Raw genomic sequence first — 18,116 nt, 5'->3', positions numbered from 1 at the left:
AGTGGAAAGGAAAAGGCGATCCTACATGGAGAGGATAGACGATGTGGGTTAGTCTTCCACACTGTCCCTTCCGACCTTGCCAGGTATTATAGATAAGTCCTCTGAGCTCTCTGACCTGCCCAAATACAATCCATTAATGCTATTACTCTCTCGCTCTTTCTCACCCATTTTTTCATTTGGTATGCTATGTAAGGAATGACCAATTTGTTTTCTTGGGGTTGGGGATGAGGAAGGTTTCGTGTTAAGGGGTTGTTAGTCATTAACAACCTGTATTAAAATGATGGACGTATGTGGATTCCACCTGTGGAAACTTTCTAAATAAAACATTCAAAATAAAAAATCAAGCACTTCTCCAAGCAGGACACCAAGACCACCCTTCCCCCACCCCCACCCCACATCCACCTCCGAGCGTAAAACCCTTCAGATGGAGTGAACACAGCCCAAGGCATCAGGGGCTAAACCCTCCCCCCCACACCATTGGGAACATCAGCAGGGGGGGAATGCAGTGGTGATCACAGAGGATCCCACGCCCGCCCGGCATGTGGCTCTGTTCTCACTGCCGCTATCAGGGAAGAGGTTTAGGGGCCAGGAGACTCTCACCTACCAGGACTCCTCAATGACAAACTCAATCAGGGGCTCTGACTTGTGCACTTTATTGATTTTTTTTTACCCTCTCTGCGTCGCACAGTCAGTTTGTTCACATTTCTTTATCTGTTTGCGTGTGTACACTGCGTACAGTTTTATTTAGCATGTAACCGGCCCACGAGCCTGTGCCGCCACCACCTGGTACATTTTGGAGGGTGGTAGTAAGGTGGAGCCCCCCACCCCCACGCAGACCCAGGGGAGAGCGTACAAACTCCCTACAGACAGCACAGGGATTCGAACCCCCTGGTCCCGAAAACTATAACGGCGTTGCGCCAACCGAGCCGAATTCCGTGACACACATTTGTGGCAATAAATTCGAATGCTAATTTGATTCATGGAGATTCTTTCTGTTCCCTTTCTCTGTGGAGATCCCCTTTTCTCCTCCATTCGCTGAAGCCAATGCTAAGTTCCCTTTGATCAGACATCCCCATGGCACCAGCGATGAAATCGAGTGTTAATCCTTTCTCATGGAAAGCCATTACTGCTGGGTTGAATCCAAGCCAAGTTTGCTGAGTAATGCTCCAATCGGCAATTGTCGATGCCCTTGATGGAGTGGAGTCTGGTGCCCATGATGTCGCAGGCCAAGTTCTGTTCCAGACAGTGATGCCACCGGCCAGAATGCTCTCCTCCAGTCTACCTGTAGAATTCTGCAAGAATCTTTGGTGACCGACTCCTCACCAAGTATAGCCTTCTTCAACGTGGAGGCCCCAGGACAGATCCTCGAAGATGTTGAACCACCCCTGCCCCCCTCCCCCCAGGAATTGGAAGTTCTTCACTCTCTCCACTGCTGAGCCCTCAATGAAGACTGGGTAATGATCTCCTAGTTTCCCCTTCCTGAAGTCCACAATCATCTCCTTGGCTCTGCTGACATGGATGTTATACAGTCAGGATAATGTGAACTTTTTTGTAACTGCATAAGAATACACCCTTCTGTAGCAACTGTGGTACTCACTGTGGGGCGTATGTGTGCATGTGAACAGTTTCCTGAGATGGTGGAAGGCATCAGTAAGTAAAGTCTCTTCTGTTATTTGAATCTTGCATCTCTAACCTATTTAAAAAGCTTCCAAAGTAACACAAAGACATAACTGTTGAGTGCAAGGTTGTTGTTGTGACACCATTCAATGAGCCGATCTATCTCCCTCCTGTACACTTCCTCATTGCCATCTGGGATTCTGTGGTTGACCACAGTGTCATCAGCAAATTTGTAGACGGTGCTGGAATTGAGCTTGGCCTCACAGTCGTGGGTGTGGAGTGAGTAGAGCAGTGGGCTAAGCCCACATCGATGGGGTGCGCCTGCGTTGATTGTCAGTGAGGAGGAGGCATTGTTTCCAATTTGTACTGACTGTGGTCTCCCAAGTCAAGTTTATTGTCATCCGATTGTACATCCAACCAGATGAAACAGTGTTCTCCAGTACTCAGTGCAAAACACACAGACACACGCCCAGACACAACACACAGACAGACACAGTACATGCACAAGACAAGTATTTCATTGATACAAATTAATATTGTTTCATAAATACGAGAGTCTCGGAGGGTCAGTGTGAGCAGTTCCTTTGGCCGTTCAGCCCGTGGGAAGAAGCTGTTCCTCATCCTGGTGGTGCTGGGTCTGATCCTCCTGGATCTCTTCCCTGATGGAAGCAGCTGAAAGACGGTGCATGCAGAGAGTTGGGAAGGGGTCCTCGACGATTTTGCTCGCCCTCTTCAGAAAATGATCCCGGTTGATCATGTCGATGGGAGGAGGAGGTACTCCTCTCTGCTGCTCTTACGGTCCTGTGGATGGACCTCAGATCCGTTTCTCTACAGCGTCCTACCCTTCAGTGATGCAGCCGGCAGGACGCTCTTGATAGAGCCCCTGTAGAAGGTTGATATGACAGGTAACCTTGCCCAGTTCAGTCTTCTCAGGAAGTGCAGTCGCTGTTGTGCCTTCCTGACCAGTGAGGAGCCGTTGAGTGTCCACGATAGGTCACTCATTACGTGAACTTCAAGGAACGGGGCTCTCCACTATAGAGTGGTTGTCGTGTAGAGGAAGGTGGTTGTTCCTGGTCCTCTTGATGTCCACAATCATCTTCTTCATTGAGACTCTGGTTGTTACTCCAGAGAGAGAGTCAAGGGTCTCTAGACAGTGAGACAGCCACTGCAGGCACATGCACTCAGCAATGGGGTTCCCCTGAGATTCAATCCAGTGCAGAATTGGCAGGACTTACAGTCGGATTAATTCAAAGAGGGTTGGGATTGGAGGGAGAGAACTGGCGGTAGCGAAATCAAAGAGTGCAGGATTCATGGTGGTAATGTTGTCCTGTTGGTCTAGATCTGCACACACTGTATTAGGCCCAGATTCCACCCGTGCACACATACGGTGAACGCCATCTGCTTGTGGTCAAGTACACAAGGCTTGCAAGGATACAAGGATCCAGCTTTGCATCACTTGATAGAATTAGGTTTCCAGGAGAGTGGGTGAAGGATGTTGACTACGTGGACTTTAGTGAAGCTTTTTTGCAAGGCCCCGCATGGGAGGTTAGTCAGGAAAGTTCAGACACTCAGTGTTCATGTGAGGGAGTGAACTGGATTCGACCATGGCTGGACGGGACAAGCCAGAGAGTAGTGGCGGACGATTGCTTCTCATGCTGGAGCCTGTGACTAGGGGTGTGCCTCAGGGATCGGTGCTGGGACCAGTGCTATTTGTCCTCTATATCAATGATCTGCATGATACTGTGGTAAATTGGATCAGCAAGTTTGCAGGTGACACTAAGATCGGAGGTGGTGTGGACGGCGAGGAAGGTTTTCAAAGCTTGCAGAGGGGTCTGGACCAGCTGAAAAAATGGGCTGAAAAATGGTCGATGGAGTTTAATCAGACAAGGGTGAGGTGTTGCATTTTGGAAGGACAAACCAAGAAAGGATGTACACAGTGAACGATCGGGCACTGAGGAGTGCAGTGGAACAGAGGGATCTGGGAATACGGAGACATAATTCCCTGAAAGTGGCGACACAGGTGGACAGGGTCATAAAGAGAACTTTAGGCACATTGGTCTTCATAAAGCAAAGTAATGAGTCCAGGAGTTGGGATGTTATGGTAAAGTTGTACAAGACATTGTTGAGACCAAATTTAGAGAATTGTGTGCAGTTTTGGTCACCAAACTACAGGAAGATATTAATAAGATAGAAAGAGGGCAGAGAAGATTTACTGGGATGTTGCTGGGTCTTTGGAGTTGAGTTACAGGGAAAGATGAAACAGGTGAGGACTTTATTCCCTTGGAGCAACCTCCATGCAAGAAAGGGGAATTGTGGAAAAATCGTCCATATGAAGAAACCTTTCTCTGAAAGCAACTCTACAAGAATTTGTAAGTTTTGAGAAATCTGATGACTCAGTGCCTCACTCACCCAATAATTACCTTTGAACATCAACTTAAAAACTCTTAAGATTCAACACAAGATGTTTAAGACTGAACTTTTAATTTGAACTTTGAAATGGACTTTTCAGAATCGTGCCTGACCTGTAATTACCCACATTATACACACACATACATTTGCACATTGTGGGGTTAAGTTTAGAGTTAACTAAGATTCTATATTATTAATAATCACTAATAAAAATCATTATTTTGAAGATAGCATTGACTTGGTGAATTTCTATTGCTACTGGTCTAGGTTCTAGCATTACGCAGTAAAAGCATCCCAAAATCCTGGAGGAACTCAGCCACAAAATGTGGGCAACACCACCTCATTTTCTGACTAGGCACCCTCCAACCAGAGGTCATTAATGGTGACCTCTCTGGGCTTTTGTTGAAACCCTCCTCCTCCCTCCCTAACCCAGATGCCCTTGAGTCCAAAGGGTTACTGTCTGCGCCTGCCATGGCCATTTCCCTGCCACAAAACAGTGGATTTTCCGTGACGCGTTCACGGCAATAGGTTCTGATCCTGGATGCCCCCTTTCACAGCTCCATGTCAAATGGCAGAAATCGCCCGGCCAACCACATTTTTTTTAAAAAAAAGGCTGCGGTTCTCACTCACGGATTCTCTTTGCATTTCACAACTTTTCGAACTCCGATGTCTTCTGCTCCTCTAACAGGCTTGAATATTCCTGTATATATATATATATATATATATATATATATATATATATATATATATATATAAATATAAATAAAAGGGATCAGATCACAAGATAAAGGAACAGAAGCAGGCCACTAGGCCCATCGAGTCAGTTCTGTGAGTCTACACTAAGCTGAACGATGTTTGCACCTAGTTCCAATTTCCAGCCTCTTCCCCATATCCCTTGATATCCCGACCAACTAGATGCTTATCGATTTCCACCCGACGATCTGGCCTCCACCGCTGTATGTGGCAGTGAGTTCCCACAGATCCACACCCCTCTAACTGAAGAAGTCCTTCCTCATCTCTGTTTTCAATGGATAACTTCTAAATTTTAAGACTGTGGCCCCATGATTCACCCACCAAAGGAAACATCTTATCTACATCCACGCTGTCAAAACCTTTCAAAATTCCAAATGTCTCTATGAGCCATTCTTCTATACTCCAGTGAATACAATCCAAGAGCTGCCAAAGACTCCTCAGACATTAGCCCTCCCATTCCAGGAATCATCCTAGTAATCCTCTCCAACGTCCTTTCTAAGATAAGGGGCCCAAAAACTGCACACGGCTACTCCAAGTGAGGTCTCCCTAGTGCCCCGTCCAGCCTAATCGACACCTTCTTCCTCTAAGACACTATTTCCCTTGAAACGACGGCCAACGGGGCATTTGCTTTCTTCACTACCAAAGACTGCAGAGGGGTTTGGACGGCTTCGAAGAGTGGACTGAAAGATGGCGGATGGACTTTAATATTGATGAGTGTGAAATGCTTCATTTTGGAAGGAATAATCAAAACAGGGCACGCGTCGTAAATGGGAGGGCAGAACAATCTACGGATAACGGTTCATCATTCCCTGAAGGTAGAATCTCGTGAGGATAGGGTGGTGAAGAAGGCTTCAAGTACGCTGGCCTTTGTAAATCATAGAATACAAGAGGGGGAAAGAGTTGGGGGGGTGGGTGAGGTGTTGCATTTTGGAAGGACAAACCAAGAAAGGACGTGCATAATGAACAGCCGGGCACTGAGGAGAACAGAGGGATCCCGGAATACAGAGACATAATTCCCTGAAAGTGGCGTCACAGGTGGACAGGGTCGGGAAGAGAGCTCTTGACACATTGGCTTTCAGAAATCAAAGTCCAGGGGTCAGGATGTTACGGTAAAGTGGGCAGATGACCCCAAGATTGGAGGCATTGTGGACAGCGAGGAAGGTTTTCAAATCTGGACCAGCAAGAAAAATGGGCTAAAAAACGGCTGATGGAGTTTAATGCAGTCAAGTGAAAGGACAAACCCAGAAAGGACGTACACGGTGAATGGTCAGGCACTGAGGAATGTGGTGGAACGGAGGATCTGGAAATACCCGGGCTCGTGGGGAAGGGCCTGTCACCATGCTGTATCTGTACATTTGAAACTTACATTTAAAAGTTAATAAATTCTGATTCAACGCCAGCAAATCCTTCCTTCAATAAGGAGCGCAGAGCTCCGCCCCAGAGTCCGAGGGAGGCTATATCACAAGGGCTCACCGCCCCACAAATACGGAGCAGGCCACCGTCCGCAATGCATACGGTTGTTACTGCAGCAAACAAGGCTCATTTCAACATTACTTTCAATCAAGCGTCATCGCACAGTCAATTAATCTGATTACAGTGCCAGGCCAGCAAAATGCATCAATCTCCTGGAAAATGGTTTCCGGTGTTGCTTCAGGTCCAAATCAAGTCAACCAACATCACAGCAGTAGCAGACAGGGTGCCATGCTGCAGTGTTCGTTCTTAGCACAGCACGGTTGGGGCGGAGGTCAGTGCAACGCCTTTAAGGCGCTGGCGGTCGGGACCGGGCTTCCAATCCCCATGCTGTCCATAAATACATTCTACCTGTGTCTGCATGGGATTTCCCCTGGGGGGGGGGGGCTATGGTTTCCCCTCACCGTTTGGAATGTTCCAGGGGTTGTAGGTTAATTGGGCGGTACGGGCTCGTGGGCCAGAAGGGCTGAATGTCTAAATTCCAGAATTAAAATTTTTAAATTCTTCTCTGGGACAGAATTTTAATGCCCGTGTGGATTTTTTCTTAAATTCCAGCCCGGTAACAGGCCTCTCCGGCCTACAAGCCGTACCACCCAATTACACCCAATTGGCCTGCTACACCCCTCGGGTAGGAGGAAATCGGAACCCCCCCCTGGGGAAACCCATGCAGGACACGAGGTGGGGGGGGAGAGCTTGCACACACCTCATAGACAGCGTGGGGATTCCAACCCCCCTCCCGGTCCCTGGAGGCGTGACGGTGACCCCCCAAGCTGATCTCGCCTTCCTTTTTGACCTGACCTTTATCACAATCGTGGAGGTCGAGAGAGAAGGGGCTGGGGGGGGGGGTGGTGGGGTGGTGGGGGGAGAGATTGAAAAGGATGCAGACCTCAAGGAAGGGCAAAATAAAAAGAGACAGGGAAACTGAGTCGGGGTCTCACTGCGCCTGCAGATATATCACCAAGGTTTTGGGCCTGAGCAAGGAAAGAACCGGAGGCGGGCACCCGAATTAAACAGCTGGGGGAGAAGGGAAGAAAGGGCGAGGAGGGGAGGGGCACAGGCCAACGGGGTGGACATGGGTAGGAGGCAGGATGATGACTGGTCAGGGGATGGCTCTGAACGGGGAAGGGGGGAGGGAGAGGGGGGAGAGAGAGAGAGGGGTGGAGGGAACAGGAGGGAGAAAGGGTTAGAGCGAGAGAGGGGGAAGAGGGGAGAGGGGGAGAGAGAGAAGGGTGAGAGGGAGAGAGAAGGGGAGGGAGAGAGGGCAAGGGATAGAGGGAGAAGAGAGAGAAAAAATAGATAGAGAGAGATAAACAGAGAGAGACAAAGAGAGAGGGAGAGAGTAAGAGAGAGGGAAAGGGAAAGACAGGGTGGTGGGGTGGGTGGGGCTAACAGAGAATCAAGGAAGGGTGCAGGATGGAAGGTCTGAATTGCCTCCTGCTTCCCAAAAGGGGCCAGGCGGCTGCCGAGATTTCAGTGACAGTGAAACAGCAGCTCTCCCAGCGCAGGCCACATCCTGGCTAAATGGGACTGGAGTTTGGTTCAGGGAAATGGGGCCACGTTGCTGCAGCGACTAGCCTGACTTAATTTTTGTGAGCGTAATCACTTTGCCTCAGCTTTCAAATATTAAACCCACCAATTTGTTTTTGTAATAAAAAAGCACCGTAAATATCAAAGTGGACAAGTAAGAGTCCTAAAACGAGCCCCTGATTGAGTTTGTCGTCGAGGAGTCTGACAGTGGAGGGGGAGCAGCTGTTCCTGAACCTGGTGGGTGCAGGTCCAGTGGCCCCTCGACCCTTTTCCTGAGGGCAGCAGCGAGAACTGGGCGTGTGCTGGGCGGTGGTAAGGCCCTCCGACAGCAGAGTCCTCCATGGATGTTCTTGATAGTGGGGGCGGGTTTTACCTGTGATGTTCTTGGGCTGGGTCAACGACCCTTTTGCAGGGCTTTACGCTCTGGGAGGGGTTTTGGTGACCCCCGTTCCAGCCGGTCAGCACACTCTCCACCTCACCTCTGTAGAAATTTGCCAGGATCATTCTGAACCTCTGCAAACCCCCGAGGAAGTCAAGGGGCTGACGGGCTTTCTTCACGACGCCGTTGGTGAGTTGGGTCTAGAAAAGATGCTGTGAGATCGTGACCCCCCCCAGAACTTACTTGCCCACTTTCTCAAACCCTGAACTCTGAACTCAGTCCCAATCACCTCACTCTCCTCATATCTGTTCACATTTGCTTCCTTCTGCCTCCAGAATTATCCTCACTCTACACCCAGCCACAATTCCGTCTACAAGTTTGCGGGCGACCCCACGGAGGTTGGCAGAATCCTGGACAGCCGTGAGGATTGGCTCGACGAGCGGTGTCGCAGCAACAACCTTGCGCTCAACGTCAGCAGAAGCAAGGAGACAATTGTGGACTTCAGGAGGGAGTCGGGGGAACCACAAGCTTGTCCTCATCGAGGGGTCCAGCAGCAGAGAGAGTCAAATTCCTGGGAGGGGTGGGGGGTCAACATCTCTGAGGATCTGTCCATGTCGATGCTGTCATGAGGAAGGCGCACCAGTGGCCACGGTACATTGGAGGAGATTCGGTGGGTAACCACAGGCTCTCAGAAACTCTGACAGGTGGATGAAGGAGAGCGGTCTAGCCGGTCGTATCCCTAGCCTGGCCAACTCAGAGGGGGTTGTTCACTTGGCCTGAGGCCTCCTGGGCACCTGACTTCACTCCGCTGGGGACACTGACACGAGACGGCGTCTTAAAAAAAGCTGCCTCTCTCCTCCAAGACCCATCCCCTCCCCCAACCCTTTGAGGGTTAGACTAGCAGGGGAGCAGCTTCGTCAAATACCTGAGACCGGAGGAGCGGTCCATCTTCTGAGGCCCAGCGCCGAGTTTCAGGAGGGGCGCGCATGGGGCTGAAGGAAGGGTGACACCCGGATGGCCAACCAGAGCAGTCGAATCATCCCTAGTGGTCAATGGGGGTGACAGACGTCGCAGCCAGATTGCCCTCACACCCCCCACCAATCCGTGCCCTCTTCAGTCTGCTCCCATCGAGGGTGAGGGTGGGAGGTGGGGGCGGAGGGGAAGGTCCATGAGCCCGAAGACGAGCATGCTCACAACTGGCCGGGAGGGCAAGGTGCCCGTTAAAGGAAGCCATCCCCAGTAAATCAGGGCGTGATCCAACAAGGAGGATTGTGGAATAAAAGGCAACTCACCGCACAGACTTAACCTCCTGAAATATAACATTCAGCAAGAACCGTAGCAAAATAACACGACATTCTGGTGAATTAAGGAAGATTTACCTATGACCGACAGCTGATTTTTCAAATGACACAGGTTTCATTCCCTCTGAAGACAGGGCTCACCCATTGTCAATGAGTAGATGGAAAAAAATTATTTTTTTTTTAACAAGATAAAGCCACTTTGTTCCCCCCCCCCCCCCCACCCTCGTTGCCTGAGAGAGGTTTCCGAATGATAAACGTTTAAGGGGGGGCCTTGCTGCAGTTGTTGAGATGCGAAGGCTGGGTTCTGCAGTCCCAGTGTTCAAGCCCATCCTCAAATTAAAATCATCTCTCTGTTGCTCAAAGTGGGGGCGGGTATTGTGCAAAATGAGTTTTGGTCCCCCCCTGCAACCCACTCCTCTCTCTGTCTCTCTCCATCGAATATTAAATTGTTCAGAAATACCCACCTGGGGCTTCCTGGCGAAGTACCTGGTCCAGGCGCGGCTGCTGAAGCGAGAGCGGCTGCAGTGTCCTGATCCGTCAGGATTCCCCACCCTTCTGCCCTCCCCGCAGCTAATTAACTGTTTCGTGGTCTGATGGCTCACACACACACTCTCCCCCCCCTCTCTCTCTCTCTCTCTGGGTTTCAGTTCTCATGGCCGAGAAGCAGGAGGGAGTGGTGGCAGGGAGCAGAAAGGGAGGGCTGGGGTGTGGAGGAAACACGCCTGTGAAAATGAATGATGATGCCCCCACCCCCCCCCCCCCCCCCCCCCGTCATAGACTCTGCAGTTCGGAAGGTTTGAGAGGTTGAAAGAAGGGATGGAAATTTATGTCTGGAGCATTACGTCAGAAATGCTAACGTGCTCTTTCTGTTCTCGTTCACTCTCACACACAGTGACACACACAGTGACACACACACACACACACCACAGAGACACACAGACACACACATACACCCATACAGACACACACTAACACACAGATGTACACACACACACACACACACACACTCACATGGACACACACAGACTAACACAGATGCACCCACACGGACACACTCTAATACACACACCCCACACAGACACACAGACACACACTCACCCACAGACACACACACATTAACAAACACCCACACACAGACACTCACACACACAACCCACAGAGACACACAGATACTCACACACCCCACACAGACACCCCACACACACTAACACACAGACACTCACACATGCACACAGACATACCCACCCCACACAGAAACACACACACACACACACACACACACACACTCACACAGACAGACACACAGACACAGACAGACACAGACACCCCATACAGACACAAACACACATAGACGCACACACCCCACACAGACACACACACCCCACACAGACACACACAGACACACAAACACTCACACACACACACACTCACACACGCACACACACACTCACACAGACTCAGACACAAGCCACTCAGAAACACACACACACTCACACAGACAGACACACAGACGCAGACACCCCATACAGACACACACACACACCCCACAGAGGCACACAGACACTCACACGCATGCACCCACACGGACACACACTAACACACAGACATACACACACTCACCCACAGACACACACACATTAACACACACTCACACACAGAACAGACACACAACCCACAGAGACACACAGACACTCACACACACACACACACACACACACATACACACACACACACACACACACACACACACACACACACACACACACAGAGATGTACACACATACAGACTAACACAGATGCACCCACTCGGACACACTCTAATACACACACCCCGCACAGACACACACTCACCCACAGACACACACACACATACACACACACACCCCACACAGACACAGACACACACACACACCCCGCACAGACTCTCACACACACACCCCACACAGATACTCATACTCAGACACACACACTTACACAGACACACACACAGACACAGAAACTCACACACAGACACACGCACGCACGCACACTGATACACACTAATACACCCCCCACACACACACACACTCACACACACAGTCACACATGCAAAGACAGAGACACACACTCACACACACTAACACACAAACTCACACACACACATACACAAACACACCCCACACAGAAACACACACACACTCATACAGACACACCCACACACACATACAAACACACACACATCCCACAGATACACAAACACTCACACTCACACACACAGGCACACTTACACATTCACACACATACAGGCCCACACACCCACTCTCTCTCTCTCTCACACACACACACACACACACACACACACACACACACACACACACACACACACACACACAGGCACAGGCACAGGCACACACATATATATATATACTCATTCACACACATACAGACACACACACACACACTGACACATACATACATACATACATACACATTCACACACACACACACACACACACACACACACACACACACACACACGCGCGCGCGCACGCGCACACACGCACACACAACTAAATACAATACAGGGGATAATAGATTTCCAGGTATTGACTAATTTATTGATATGCAGTTTGATTTATTAATGGATGATGAGAGAAGATTGCAACGGTTCCAGATCACCAGATAAATTGTGGAGAACTATAGACACACATATTAACCTGACAGGTTATAAAATCTATTTGTAGATCTGCTGTCACAAATGTATTAATTCAAGGCAACATGGGTTTGCAGATTTCTAGATAAACTGTACATTGTGGAGAACTGTCGACACACACATTGAGATGACAGTTTTAGAAAAATGATCTACAGATCTGCAGTCAGGTTTATCGATGCAAAATTGGATGGTATTTCAATGGTTACAGACCCCTAGATATATTCTATACAACTGTAGACACACATGACAGGCTTATAAAATCTATTTATGGATCTGCATCTACAGGTCTATCAATGCAAAACCAGGCAATATTGAAATAGTTACAGATTTAGCGATACACGGCAGAAAATTATAAGACACATGGATTTCAGATTTATTGTCAGAGGATGTCCACAACATCACGTACAGTCCAGAGATTCATTTCCCTGTGGCCGCGGCAGAATCACCACTTACTGACAATGCAAAAAAAAGACTGTACTCAAAGTACACATGTAAACAGATAACGAATGTAAACAAACTGCAATACAGAAAGGGTAAAAATCAATAAAGTGCCCAAATAAGAGTCCTTAAATGAGGCCCTGATTGAGTTTGTCATTGAGGAGTCTGATGGTGGAGAAGGAGCTGCTGGTCCTGAACCTGGTGGTGAGAGACCTGTTTTTAGTGTCCAAATTATAGAAAGGATATAGATAAGGTGAAGAGGGAGCAGAGAAGATTTACAATGATGTTCCCTGGCTTACAGCATCTGGATTATGGAGAAAGATTAAGGAGACTGGGACTTTATTCACTGGAACGTAGATGGCTGAGAGAGGATTTGATAGAGGTATTTAAAATTATGAAAGGAATAGATAAACTGACATAAATAGACTTTCCCTGAGGACAGGGGAGGTTGGAACAAGAGGGTATAAGTTAAGGGTAAGGGGAAAAACTTTAGGAGAAATGTTAGAGGATGTTTCTTCACTCAGAGAGTGGTGGCAGAATGGAATGATCTTCCAGAAGAGATAGTTGCGGCAGGGTCCCTTCTGTCATTTAAGAGAAGGTTGGATGTGTACATGGATGTGAGGGGGTTGGAGGGTTATGTGCGGAGAGCGGGAGAGGGGATCTAGTGGAGTTGTTTGAATGAACTAGCGCGGACTCGAAGGGCTGACATGGCCTGTTTCCGTGATGTAAATGATTAGATGGTTTCCTGATGGCAGTGGTGAGAACAGAGCGTTTGCTGGGCGGTGTGGGATCCTCGATGACGGCAGCATTCCCCAAAGATGTTCTCAACAGTGAGGGAGGGTTTTGCCTGCAATGTTCCTGGGCTGCGTCCACTCCCTTTTGCAGGGTTTTCCATTCAGTGTTGGGGGTGGGGGGGGGGGGCATTGGTGTCCTCATACCAGACCATGATACACCCAATCAGTGCTTTCTGCCAGGATTTCTAGTATCGTACCAAACCTCTGCAAACTTCACGAGGCCATTAGTGTGCTGGGTCTAGGAAAGATCCTCCAAAATAGTTTTATAAAATGATAGTTCCACGTCCATTTGATGGATAACAGTTCTATAATAATGTCAAGACTAAGGACAGGGAGTAAAACACAAAAGTCTGCAGTTCACTGCAAAACCACGTGACCAGAAGATGGCAGCAAGGGAGACTTTCTGTAACACACAGCGGGCTGCAGACTTCTTGTAACGGAGAACAATGAACAGAGGGGCCAGAGATTTAGAGATGATCAGACAAGACGTTGTAAATATGTGCAGAATTGGAAGTCAGAGCGGATGGAGAGGTCATGTCACAACTCTACAAATCTCTGATGAGATCACACCCTCTTTACAGGAAGTATGTGGACATTACGGAGAGGGGGGTAGAGGAGATTCACCAGGATATCACCTGGATTGGGAAACAAGTCTTTATGAGGCAAGGTTAGCAGAGCTTTGGAGTGTAGAAGGATGAGAGGAGACTTGATAGAGGTCGACAAGTTTCTGAGAGGCAGAGACAGGGTGGACGGTCAGCGCCCGTTTCCCAGACACCAGAGGATGACTGTACAAAGTGAAGGGAGGAAAGTTTAGGGGTAATTTTATTTATACAGAGTTGTGGGGGCTTGAAATGCCTCGCCAGGGGTGGTGGTAGCTGGAACATTTAAGAGATTCTTTGACAAGCCCTCACATGGAAGAAAAATACAGGGTTACGGGGAAGGAAGGGGTTAGTACTAGGAATATATGGGCCGGTCCAACATTGAGGGCCAAAGAACCTGTACTGAGCTGTAGCGATCTACGTCCTCTATACTATTTGGGAACGTGGAGCTCGGAGGTTGGACACAATCCAGCACAAACTCTGGGCAGGGTATGATCCTAGCCCCCACTGGATCACACACTGTTCCCCTACCTCCGCTGGGAGGATTCAGTTTTCCTCCACAGAATAGAACCTCTGAACCTTTGTTCACTCCAGTTAATTAGCTCAGGTGAGGTAACGGCAATGGGGAAAATCATTAGGGTTCAGATTTCAGATCAATGGGCAAATCGTTATGTTTCCAATTTCAGATCAATGGGGAACATCATTAGGGATCAGATTTCTTGTCAGAGGACATCCGCGACACCACATACAGCCCTGAGATTCGTTTCCCTGTGGGCACCACAAAATTACCACTTACTGGCTGTGCGCAAAAAAAAATCTGAACACAACGTATACTTGTAAACAGATAAAGAAATGTGAACAAACTGACTGTGCGATACAGAGGGTAAAAATCAATAAAGTGCGCAAGTCCTGAAATGAGCCCCTGATTGAGTTTGTCATTGAGGAGTCTGACAGTGGAGGGGGGTAGCTGTTCCTGAACCTGGTGGGTGTGAGTCTAGTGGCCCCTGAACCTCCTTCCCGATGAGACTGTGCTGGGCAGGTGTGTGGGCTACGATCGCTGCTGCTCTCCAACAGCAGCATTTCCCCTGTAGATGTCCTGGGCTGTGGGGGAGGGTTTTGCCTGAGATGTTCCTGGGCTGCATGCACTACCTTTCGCAGGGCTTTACGCTCATTTGGGGGGGGTGTTGGGTGGTATTGGTGACGCAGTCGATCAGTACACTTTCCACCACACCTCTATAGAAATTTGCCAGGGTTTCTGTTGTCGTGCTGAACCTCCACAAACTCCTAAGGAAGTAGAGGCGCTGACAGGCGTAAACATGATGAAATCTGTTGCTTCACAGCAGGCATCACAGTTCCATATAAAGGGCCTTGCATCAAAATAGTGCAGGAAAAGGTGGAGCATTGAGGCCTGGTCAGCGTAGTGGTGGCTGTTACAGCGCCAGCGACCGGGGTTCGAATCCCCGCGCTGTCTGTGAGGAGTTGGCACGTTTGCATGGATGTTCCCAAGGGGGCTCCTGTTTCCTCCCACCATTCAAAACATATTGGGGGCTTGTAAGTCACTGGGGTGTAATTGGGCAGTGCGTGCCCTGGGCCTGTCATCATGTTGAATGTCTAAATTTAAAACTTACGATTCGGGAATCTGGCGGCGTCCTTGTGCTCCTGGACCTTTTCCCTGATGGGAGCAGAGTGATGGCCTGGGAGACTTTGAGGATAGAGGCTGTTTTTTTAAGACACCGCCTCATGTCGATGATCCCGATGGAGTGAAATCTGGTGCCCGTGATATTGCAGGCTGAGTTCACCACCTTCTGGAGTTTATTCTTGTCCTGAGAGTTGGTGCTTCTGTCCGAGGCAGGGATGCAACCAGCCAGAACGCTCTCCACGGTCCACCTGTAGAAGTTTCCATTAGTCTCCGGTGACCTCCTGAATCTCCTCAGACTCCTCACAAAGCAGCCTCTCTCCTCAAAGATGGAGACAAATCCCCCCCAACGCCTGTCCCGACAGATCAGGAACCCTCTTCAGGTGGGGGAGGGGAGAAATGGGCCAACGACTGCTGTCTGCAGAAGGCTTCACGATCAGAAATACAGCGGCGAGATGCGAGCCACGGAAACAGGACAGCTGAGAAGCGTTGAAACGAGCCTGCAGAATTCTGGATAAACAGCCTGGCGGGCAGACGAGGCCAGGATAGGCCTGCATCAGATGGCGTGGAGGCACAAAGGAACTGCCCCTGGTCAGCGAAACGCGGTGGTGGGGGTGTGTGGAGGCCTGGGTACGTATGGCTGCCGCAGGTACTCATCCTCACTGACGACGGGACCGCCATGGCAAGAGCGGAATGAGGTGTGTAGAAACATCAAGCGGCTCCAAACTCAGCGAATGGCACTTCACCCTGCACCGCGAGGCAATCCCGCTGCAGCAACGAAGTTCTCAACACAACCGCTTCAACGGACAAACTGTTGCTCCACCCCAGATATTACGGGGCCCGGAAATGAGGGGACTACGTGCAGAATGATTCTGACGCAAAGTCCAGCAGGTTTTAATTAGATCAAAGTTGAACACACACCCGCTCTCAGTACGCTCCACGTGTCTGACTGGCCCCCAAAAGGGACCGGCTCCAGTCCTTATAGGGGGGCTGGTAGTTGACAGCGGGCAGGTGGGGCCAGTCTCCCAGGTTGCCTCCCCACCACCCCCGCAGTGGGGCGGCAGGAGCGCAGCCAGTGCAGTGGTTGTATCACCACACCGATGTATTTCTACCCAGTCAAACCAAACGTAAATTGTTTGATTGCAAATTTAAAACTGTGGAGCAGCAGGGAGAAAATGAAGGATTAAAAAGTCACGGCGGGACTGAAAAGACGGAACGAGCGGTTAGAGAACACATCGGCCAATTGATCCTGGACCTTGCACATCAGGCCCTTGAGTAATGATATGTTTAACAGGCACAGAGGAAACACTGCGGAGTATAGGGACTTGTGAGGAGAGAGTTAACGGCCCCTAAGTGAGATGACCTAGTAAACTCCTGATGGATAAAGTCATTCTGAGTAACAGAGAGGTTTAAGAGCTGGGATGTTATTCACATCCCATGGGCTTAACAATGCCCACTCTATCAAAGACCTTTTTTGATGGAGAACTCCCTTTAGCTTGAAATTTTTTGGCTTGGCACAGGGGGCCGTGATGAAGAAAGTCCCACTTTTAAATCTTTGGGGGGGGGGGAAGAGAAGCATTTTTTAGGCTCCTCGTTGGGGGAGAGGATGTGCTGACTCCAGGAGCGAAAGGGTTTTCATGCGGGGAGCGTTGGACGGCCTGCACCCATTGGAGTTTACCAGAAGGATATAAGATTTATTCTCAGAGTACGTACTACACAACTCCGTCTACAAATTTTCCGGTGACCCCCCCCCCAGGTGGTTGGCAGAATCGCAGCCAGCAACGAAGGAGCATGCGGGGGGTGGGAAGGATCAACTCATTGAGCGGTGTCACAGCCACAGCCTCCCACCTCAGCAGGACCAAGGAGGTGATTGTGGACCGGGAGGGAGTCAGGGGAACGTGACCCGGTCCTCATCGAGGGCTCAGTCATGGAGAGAGACCAAGGATTTCAAATTCCTGGGGGGGTCATTGACATCTCCGGGGATCTGTCCGCGTCAATGCAATCACGAAGAAAGCTCGCCTTAGGCCAGACTTTATTTGAAGGGATTCGGTCGGTTCACCGAAGATTCTTGGAAACTCCCACAGGTGGACCGGGGAGAGCATTCCAGCCTGTTGCATCCCTGCCTGGTATGGAGGCGCCAACTCTCAGGACAAGAGTAAACCCCAGAATGTTGTTAACTCGGCCTGCGACATCACGAGCACCAGATTTCACTCCATCGAGGACATCGACACAAGGCAGTGTCTTAAAATATCTCCCCCCCACCCTTCATTCTACTACATTGGGGAAAAGATCCAGGAGCCTGAACAAGACCACTCAGCGGCACAAGGACGGCTTCTTCCCCTCCGTCATCAGATTCCTGAATGGGACAATGAACCCCAGGCACTGCCTGACTTTTTGTGAACCATTATGTCGTAAGATGGTTATAATGTGAATATTTTCCCTGTGACGCTGCTGCAAAACAACGAATTTCATGACTTGTTCGTGACCATAAATCCTGATTC

General features: G+C 49.5%; 1 protein-coding gene across 3 annotated transcripts in view; it reads right to left on the bottom strand.

The window, feature by feature from the left end:
• Positions 1-9,997, bottom strand: part of LOC138759175 (neural cell adhesion molecule L1-like) — a 137,765-nt gene extending 127,768 nt beyond the window's left edge. For 2 of the 3 annotated variants that reach the window (XM_069929206.1, XM_069929207.1), the window contains exon 1: positions 9,921-9,997. The gene's annotated coding sequence lies outside the window, so the exon portion shown is untranslated. The remainder of the gene's footprint in view (positions 1-9,920) is intronic. The other variant, XM_069929204.1, reaches the window with a different exon arrangement.
• Positions 9,998-18,116: the final 8,119 nt, after the last annotated feature.

The sequence above is a fragment of the Narcine bancroftii genome, chromosome 3 (assembly GCF_036971445.1).
Source record: "Narcine bancroftii isolate sNarBan1 chromosome 3, sNarBan1.hap1, whole genome shotgun sequence".
Lineage (NCBI taxonomy): Eukaryota > Metazoa > Chordata > Chondrichthyes > Torpediniformes > Narcinidae > Narcine > Narcine bancroftii.
Note: the sequence above shows the minus strand (reverse complement) of the source record. Positions and strands in the feature narration are given on the sequence as shown.